The sequence below is a fragment of the Silurus meridionalis genome, chromosome 25 (genome assembly GCF_014805685.1).
Source record: "Silurus meridionalis isolate SWU-2019-XX chromosome 25, ASM1480568v1, whole genome shotgun sequence".
NCBI lineage: Eukaryota > Metazoa > Chordata > Actinopteri > Siluriformes > Siluridae > Silurus > Silurus meridionalis.
Window position 1 is genome coordinate 2,850,395 of NC_060908.1, and position 9,606 is coordinate 2,860,000.

The following is a 9,606-nucleotide window of genomic DNA, read 5'->3' on the forward strand; positions in this document are numbered from 1 at the left end:
TGTGTGTGTGTGTGTGTGTGACCAGCTTTAGGCATTTTTATTGTATTTGGCACATGTTCATCAGCAGATGTAAAACAGTCACCACCAACATTCAATTCATCAAAGCTTTAGACCGGAGCCAGTTCATCAGCTCTGTTTGTTGTTATGTGTTCTCTCTCTCTCTCTCTCTCTCTCTCTCTCTCTCTCTCTCTCACACACACACACACACACACACACACACACACACTCACTCTTGCATTCTGTCTTTCTTCCATGTTGCTTTCCAACACTCTCTTACCCTGTGTTTGTGTGTGTGTTTGAATAGTGATAAAGAGGTGAAATCATTGTCTTACTTCTAAGAGCTTACCTTGTCTTGTTCCCTAACAAATGTGTGTGTTTGAGTGAATCTGTTTGTGAGTCTATGTATGAGTGTGTATGAGTCCATGTGTGAGTCTGTGTGTGAGCCTGTGTGCGCCTGTGTATGAGATCACATGTGTGCTGTGTGATGTGTGTGAGCTGATGTGTATAAGTCTGTGTGCGAGCCTGTGTGAGATCATGTATGTGTCTATAAGTCAGTTTGTATGTGTGAGTCTGTGTGTGTGTCTGTCTGTGTGAGTATGTCTGTAAATCCGTGTGCATGTCTATGAGTGAGTCTGTAAAAGTGTCTATGTGTGAGTCCATGTGTGTGTGTTTCTCTGAGTGATTAGTTGTGTAAGTCTTTGTGTGAGTTTTGAGTGTGATTCTACGTGTGATCTTGTGTACATTCTATTTAATTTTCCCTATTGCTTGTGTTTAGTTTCCTTATAACTTGTGGCTAAATATAAAATCAATGTTTATATTGATGTGGCTGTGGGAATGCTTTATGTGGTTGCCAGGTCGTGCAATCTCACTTCTGTATGTCATGATAGCTTTGATGCCTTTAGAAATGTATTACACACAAAGTATCATTTAGTCATTAATTACTAGAATATAGTAACAGTAATAGAAAAGAGGGGTAACAACACTGTGTGAATGTTTAAAGCCTTAACAATTACATTCATTTATTTAAAAATGAAAAAGAAAAACATATTTCATGATTATTTTATGGATTTATTAAAGACTGAAACATCACAGTTCATAAGTAAAGCATGACAAGGAGGATAAGTTGTTGGAAATGATGAGGGCCGGCTCTTGCGCTTCCCCACCCAGCCTAACCAATGTGCAGACTACTGTACAACCGCTACTTCCTGAACAGGTAGTCTGAACACTGGGCAGGCGGGACAGGTCAATGTCCTCTATGTTTCAACCTTCTGATTCCATGCCTGGACTGATTTGCACCCACACATGTGCCTGTGTCCTGGCCTTCTGGTTAAAACAGAGATCAGAGAAACCTGTGTGCTTTACCATGTATGAGTGAGAAACGGCGGCTGTTGCAAGCGACGGTGCTTTCAGGGCTCCAGGGTCCTGCCTCCTGTGGAGTAAAACACATTCTCAGGTTACATCCTGGAATCCCCCCTAAAATATTCCTCTAACTATTCCTCTAAAAGTACCGTATAGTCCTAATATGTGATATGTTCTGCTTTCTTATTCTTAAATCACAGGTAAGTTTGTTGCATGATTTATTATGCCGCATTATATAACACAATTTAAGTTTGCTGCATGCTTAACTTGGAGACATGCCCTCGCTGACCCCTGGCTCCAGCCGGTATTGTGCGTAGAGCAAAATGACAAAAATGAACAGATGCAGAAAAAATTGGATGAAGGACTTACCTCCAAAAGCAAGTTTTGGTTTTTCCTTCTCTCAGGACGAATCTGGAAAGAAATAAGCAGCAGAGATGAAAATTGCTGAAATTTTTAACCTAGCTTTGTTTCAAAATGATCATCTTCAGTGCATATATATATATATATATATATATATATATATATATATATATATATATATATATGTGTGTGTGTGTGTGTGTGTGTGTGTGTGTGTGTGTGTGTGTGTGTGTGTGTGAGAAATAGCTATACATTATATTCACGTATAGCTACTTCTTATTGCCGTATAAAACAGCACTTCAGCAATACTTTACCTTCTTCATTCCAAAGATGGCTAGATTTAGCCCAGATGTTTCTCTTCAAGCTTCACCCCAACCCCATTCCATCTGTCTTCTCCTTTCCAGTCAGAGTGAGACTCTGCAGCCAGGCGGCACTTGAAGTCATGCAGCCAGGCCGTAAAAAATGGGATTGTAGAACTTATACGTTATCTGCCTCCATGCCCTGATTTTCGTTCAGAGAGAAAAATAAGAACATCTGTCCCAGAGTTGAAGTCCGTAGATTTTCCCTCAAAAACGCAACACGTATCGTGCGTTCTGAAAAAAGTTGGAGAACAGAGCGCACCGTCTCGTTCCAACCTGGTGGCACAGCGGCAACTCGTAAGCTTGACGTGGCAGAGTGCTGTTAACTTTCCCAGTCAGAGAGAAGGAAAGAGGGAGATGGAGGAGAAAGAGGAGGAGCTAATTTTTTCTTTTTTTCTTTCTTTCTTTTTTTTTTTTTGCTCACCCCAGTCTCTGTTGTACCCTCCTCTGTCTGGCTTTCCCCCCCGCCTGCTTTTTTGGGGAGGCAGCAGGAAGCGGTGGGTCAAAGGTCAACAGGAAGTGAATCGCATTAATTTGCTGCATGCATCTTGTGTAATTGTAAATGGGGGGGTACGAGGGGTGGATTGGTCGGTCCAGGTCATTTTTTTGGGGGAGAATGTCAGTCCGTGAGGGTGTGTGTGTGTTTGTGTGTGAGGGAGGGTGGTTGGGGTGTGTGTCAGCTCGTGTGCATGTGTGGGAGTCGGAGTGGATGACTCTTGAGGCTCCATGGCTTTGTAGCTGCTGGAGGAATGTCGGAGTTTCTTGGCGAGGAGGCAGGGTTGTAATAACTCCAGATGTGCAGCCCTGTGGCCGCTTTGCTCGGCCTGCTGTGTTTTTTCTGCTGAAGCTGATTTCCTTTCTCTGTCCAGAGCGAATAAAGAGGCCTTTATGCTGGCCGAGGAGCGCTCATTGCAATCCCGCCATCACGTCCAGCACCCCCACCAGCAGAAAGCGCAGATAGTGGTTTGGGTAGCGGGAGTGAAATCTGGAGCAGATTTAGCGCACACATTAGTTAGCCATCTTTCAACTTTGTGATGTGGCTACATCAGCCAGACTTCATTTTTGGAATTCATCCTGGAAAGATTTCCTTAATATATATATATATATATATATATATATATATATATATATATATATATATATATATATATATATATATATAATTTAAACGACAGTCCACATAATTTTTTATAAACTTTTCCTTTGTCCTACTTTCTCTACTTCAGAATTTCTTATTCAAGCGCAAAATGGTGCTGTGTGTTTTGGAGCAACCTACAGGTTTTTTATTAATTAAGATACAATTGAGTGGGAAAAAGTTTTTGCACACACCGTGGTGGAAAAGTATGAAATGTAACTCGATCTTACAACCGGTCAACAATAAAACTCGACTTTCACGAAGGTAAAAAGCAAACCACAGGACACAGAGCGAAACGAGGATAATAATAGTTTGAAAGAAACCCAACGTGATCTCACGGCGCTCTCGTCAAAAAGAAAACGTCGAGCTGAAGTTATTCTAGTATACGCACACTACTTTCAACAAAGAAGACTTTTAAAACTTTTTTTGGTACATTTTTGTGGTTTGCAATAATATGAGAAACAAGAATGTCAGAGAAAAGCGAAAATGTCTTATTGCTAACTTTTTTTTTTCCCTTCCATTTTTCACTTGCAAACTTTTGGACTGGATTTTTATATATGCTGAATGTATTAGTTTAACCAGGGCAGCGTGACTGACGAGAAGGCGGCATTTCAGTCCAATTGCTGAGAGGTGACGGTGTTTGCTTTAGCTACAGTTTCTCCTTTAGAACCCGAACGGTTCAAACAGCTTCCTCTGGGAGCTGGGTCAGCAGTCTCGTGCTTTCACAGTCAGGCCAAGAGAAAGAGAGCGAAAGAGACAGATAGGGAGGAGGGAGACGATACAGAGAATGCCCTGAAAGACATGCAAAGCCTGAGGATGCATTGAAGGCGCTGTGGATCATCTATATTTCAATGTGTTCTATTTCTGTTCAAAATGGCAGCTTTTTTGTGCACTTGTCCGAGAAAGTAGTGCAGCAATGTTAATAGCACAAGTACTGTACATGTACTGTATAGCGCAATGAAAGTAACCATGTGGTTGTAATCAATTTCACGGTTTACGAGAGAAAAGAGTCAAGGCTGAGAAATCTCCTGAGAGCTGTCAGGCTTGTGAATTGCAACGAGCTGTAGAGAAAGATAAGAGAAAAAACACAATCCAGTCTGTATTGTGCAATCGTGTGTGTGTGTGTGTATGTGTTTAGAGGAGTAACACCACATATCACCAGACGTTCTTAAGCATAAATGAAATCATCTCTCTGCGCAAACATCTCTTTATACAGGTACATGCCGTTATAATAAGAGTGTGGACGTATTGCACTGACAGATCGTCACCCGATCGCAAGACGAGTCCAATCAGTTATTCGGTGAACCTGAAGATTCGAGAATGAACTAGAAAAGAACGGAGCATCTGGAGTTTTCAAATCAGCTCTGATGACATAAACAAGTGTGCTTATTTTTTTCCTCTCAAGATGTATGTACTTTCTTTGCGGCACGCTCGTTGAATAAAAAATGCCAGACAGAGAGAGAGAGAGAGAGAGCGAGAGAGAGCGAGAGCGAGAGGAAAAGGAAAGGCCATGGTAGCGTTTATCATTTGCAAGACTTGAATTTCTCAATCAGGAAATAGTTTACGTCATGTCAAATATGAAATATAATATATATTTTTTTCACAATTACTCCAAATGTAGTCGATCATGGCAGTGGTGCTAAAATAGAATTAAAAAATAATTTTAAGTCTCTTACTCCAAATCTGTTTTCTGTACTTTTCTGCCTCTGTGATGTTTTAGGCCACAGTGGGGTTAAAAAAGGAAGAGAACAAAAAAGATTTATAAAAGCAGAGTGAAAACGGAGCAATGTAATTTTTTTTATTCATCCTTTCTACCAATGTAAAAGAAAAATCAGGCAAAAGATCAGAGAAAATGTGAAATTCAGCACGAAAATCTAAAGTAAAATGATGTTCAATAAAGTTTCCTTTCTTGTACCCCACAGGTGAATTTTGGACAATTACAATTTCCCCAATTAAACGTTAATTAACAAATTAATTATGTAAATTATTTTTTAAATCTATAACTCATTATTAAACTTATTTCCCGAATTCATTCACAAGAAATCATTAATTTTTTTGTTGGTATTATTATTATCTAACAGAAGTCTATATCTCACAAGACCTTTTCTGTAGGTCTCCACCTCAACCCATGTCTCTGATGTGTGGGGGAAATTGATTCTTTTAGTTTTGGAATAAAGTATAATTATGTACATGCTTTCCACTTGCGCACATGTTCCAGCTTGGAAGATTTTGTCCGTTTAATTTTTTGTATCAAATTGAAATATAACAGATGAGCAAATATTTTTAGCATTACGTTCTTTCACGTGGAACTAATAAGATACTGATTGTAGTTCAAATGAATGGTTACTAACGATGAATCAATGTATGAAGAATGAAGGAAGAAAGGAAGGAAAGAAGGAAATGCAGGCTTTTTTCGCAAGTACGTGTCAGTGGACTCTACATAAACCTTGCCTCCAGTTACACATGTATACAAGCCTGACTATAAAACATCTCCTAAAGTCAAATCATAAAGCCAGCCGTTTCATCTCCACCACTTTACAGGTGTATTAGCTGATCTTCTCCTCTCCTGCTTTAATATGCTTCAAATCTGAGCCTGATTCGTTAGTCAGTTCTAACGTGAGCTGAAAGAAGAATAAAAACAAGCCATTGTTTTGCTATCATAGATTCAGAAAGTTCACTTGCTTTTTTATGAGAGATAACTATAACATTTACTTTATTTATTTTTAGTTAAAACATTTTATTATTCTATTTCACATGATTAGAAAGAAACAATTTCTCATTTCTCATCTGTTAATACATTTTCTATAATATCCGCTAGGAAAGCAGATCTGGCTGCGAGGAAGATCACATGGTTGTATTAATACACTGGTTTTAATACGTTATCATTTTTTAATAACAGCCCTTTTACACTGACGAAAATGGTTTCACACAGCTTGTTAGAATGTCGAAATAATTATACGTAGTGTTGGATGAAGTACGCCGTTCCTGTACTTGTAAAAAGTACTAATCCCCTGTTTAAAGATAACTCCATTTAAATGAAATCTTCTCCTTTTAATCCCTCCTTTTTATATATTATAGTATGAAATGAGTTTTACTGGAGTATCCATTCGCTGTTATAGTAACCTCTAATCTTCTGGGACGTTCCATTTAGATTTTGGAGTGTGTTTGGGGAGATTTGTGCTTAATCAGCTACAAGAGTATTAGTAAAGTTAGGTAAAGATCTTCCACTCCAACCCATTTAAACCATATCTTAATGGAGCTGACTGTGCACCAGGGCACTGTAATGCTGGAACAGGTTCGGGTCTCCTAGTTCAAGTGAAGGAAAGATGCTAAAACAATCCAAAAAACATCCTATACAATTGTATGCTTCCAACATTGTGGTAACAGTTTGGGGAAGAACCACATACAGCTGGGAAAGTCAGGCGTCCCAATATTTTTGCCATATAGCGTATAGTGTCATTCTTTTTTTTTTTTTTTACGAACCCAGACGAAAACAGACTAAAAAAATTAAACAAATCATAAAACTTTGAACTAAATTATTAAACTGACCATAGACAGATATCAGACTTCAACCAAGCATCCAAAATAAGTATTTTTAAAGCCATTAAAACTACAATTTATGCTCTTTCTGCATTTAATTTGACATTATAGTAGGATTTAAGAATTATATACTTCCAAGAAATACAGCGCTGTCCAAAAATATTTGCTCCTTCCTGATTTTTTCTTTTTTTTTATATTTGTAACCAGAGTAAATAAAAAAATACAGTTTATAAATTATGATTTTATTTGTTTTGGGGAAAAAAAGCTCGCCAAACCTGCCTGGCCCTGTGTGAAAAAGTAATTGCCCCTTAAACCGAATAACTGGTTGTGTGGCCGCAACAACTGCAATCAATTGAGATAGCGATTGTGTTTCACATCGCTGTGGAGTAATTTTGGACCACTCTTCTTTGCTAAATTGTTTCAATTCAGCCACATTGGAGGGTTTTAGAGCATGGACGACCTGTTTAAAGTCACAGCATTTTAATCGGATTTTATACTTTGACTAGGTCACTCCAAAGCTTATTTATTTATTTATTTATTTATTTATTTATTTAGTTAGTTAGTTAGTTAGTTAGTTAGTTAGTTAGTTAGTTTTAGCCATTCAGAGGTGGACCTGGTGGTATGTTTTGGATCATTGTTGTGGTGCATAACCCAAATGCACTTTAGCTTAAGGTCATGAAATAATGGTTGTACGTTCCAGGTCCTAAAGCTCCAAAGCAGCCCCAGATCATCACACTACCACCACCATGTTTAAATGTGGTTATGATTTTCTTTTTATTAAAAATGCATCCAAAAGTCTTGGGGATAATCAAGATGTAAATTTTTTTTGGCAAATGATTGACAAGCCTTTGTGTTCTTTTTGATTAGCAACGACTTTCAATTTTGGAAAGAAAGGCTGCAGTTCCTTAGATTTGGTTCTGGGTTCTTTAACAAGCTCCTGAATGAGTTGCCAGTGCACTCTTGGGGTAATTTTGTAGGCTCATGGGAAGGTTCTCCATTGTTTAGAGTTTTCTCCATTTGTGGATAATGATTACTTTTTCAAATTGGGCCAGGTAGTCTTATCCTGTTTTTCGTGCAGCACATTTTTTCCTTCAAGAAGCAATCAGTAAAAATGTTGTCTTGATGTTGACCTTGACATTGGACAGACGTTGTATTGGTGACAGTCTTCACCACCACCTATGTGCTACAATCCCATAAAGGTGTGAAAGGTGTTGTAGATCTTTACAGTACAGGGTTAACGTGTCTGAGCTATTGTTTCACTGAGATACTGAGGGTATTTAATTTTTTTGAAGCAGGCCTGGTTTGATTTTGACCCTTTCCCTATCCTATTTCTTCTTTTTCTCGCGCTCTTTTGCTTATTTGGATGAGAGTCTCAAATGTTTTTTTTTTAGACGTCCAAACTAGAACATTTCAGAACATAAAGGAAAATCTTTGTGCCAAACCAAAACCAAGGAACTTGTATTCTAAGAGGAATGTGATTCTCTTTCTGCGTTTTTTTTTTTTTTCTACTTTGCAAATTAGGAAAAGACGTGGTGAAAAGGAAAAGGAGGGAGCGTTTTAAAAATTGCCATTGGCTCCTGCCCAAGGCACAGTCTTTTTGGTAATGAGGGGTTAGGAGCAGTGTTATTGCTCCCATATGCCGCCCAGCGTTTCTGCTGCCTTTGATGCGAGCCCAAGTCACTAACGTTCACTCTGACTCAACACACAGAAACACACAGACACAGACACACAGACACACAGACACACACACGCACACACACACACACACACACACACACACACACACACACACACAGGCACAAACAGAAACCTTTTTTAACCTGCAAAGCATGAGCTTTCTGCTCTGGCATTTATTGTGGTTCAGTTCAGCGTTTATGATCTGTGTTGCAAATTAGTATAGACACCAAATAAGTGTGTAGGAGTGTGCAGCTTAATTTGACTTTCTCCTTTAGGTTTACACACACACACATACACACACCCACTTGAAAAAATATCAAAGCAGCTAATATGAATATAAATCGAAGTACATTTATGTTGCAGGTTTTAGTTTTACATTGACTGGCTTTTCCGTAGTGTAAGTTGCAGGAACGTTGCACGTTGTTTTCGCGTACGTGCACGTGTTGGCGCTCTGAGCAGTGTACGTTCACCCCCCTTTTTTTGTTTGGATTACCCAAGCAGGGGTTGGAGTGCAACATGTGAGGTGTGTTTATGAATTGGGCTCAAACTTCCTCCGCATTTATAATTACACGGGTATTAGTCAGAACGAAAAACAAAACAATGGAAAGTATTCGACGTTGCCTTTCGAACACACAGACTTCTTTAGGGCAAACCCTGAAATAAATAAAGATTGAATTGAATTCAAACGTAGCATCATAGCTGCCACATGAAGATTCGTAATAATTTCCAGTCTGAGATTTTTGTTGGCCATTTTTATATTTCCAGGTTGTCCGATTTTTTTGAGTTTGTAACTCAAAGTGTTGGAACGCGTCAAGGTTTTCTGGAGTGAAACCATCAGAGATTGTGAGCTGCGCTGCTTTGTGGGAATGCATGGAGAATCGTTCAGCATATGTGTGTGTGTGTGTGTGTGTGTGTGTGTGTCTTTAGGGAATATGGGGGAAGTCAGAGGTCTGCCCTCACACACAGCGTAGTTAGGCTTTTCACCTTTTGATGACTTCCATTCACCACCTTGCCAAAACGTGTGTGTGTGTGTGTGTGTGTGTGTGTGTGTGTGTGTGTGTGTGTTTTAATTCTTTAAGGGGGAAGTGGGATTGAGTCAAACCAGGCCGAAGAACATATGTGATTCGGTTTCCTATGCATTAAAGATTTGGTTTGTTTTGAGAAGGGATTGAGTGT

The 9,606-nt window shown here is 38.9% G+C and overlaps 1 protein-coding gene and 1 long non-coding RNA gene across 23 annotated transcripts in view; one reads left to right on the top strand and one right to left on the bottom strand.

Annotated features, from left to right (window-relative positions):
* The window catches only part of dnm1a (dynamin 1a), a 58,758-nt gene that overhangs the window by 32,566 nt on the left and 16,586 nt on the right, over nt 1-9,606 (top strand). The gene's annotated exons all lie outside the window — the stretch shown is intronic.
* LOC124378962 lies at nt 1,048-2,992 on the bottom strand. Its single transcript, XR_006924348.1, has 3 exons — nt 2,034-2,992; nt 1,729-1,770; nt 1,048-1,429 (listed from the first exon to the last, which is right to left on the bottom strand). It is a non-coding gene; the product is annotated as an uncharacterized LOC124378962 (long non-coding RNA).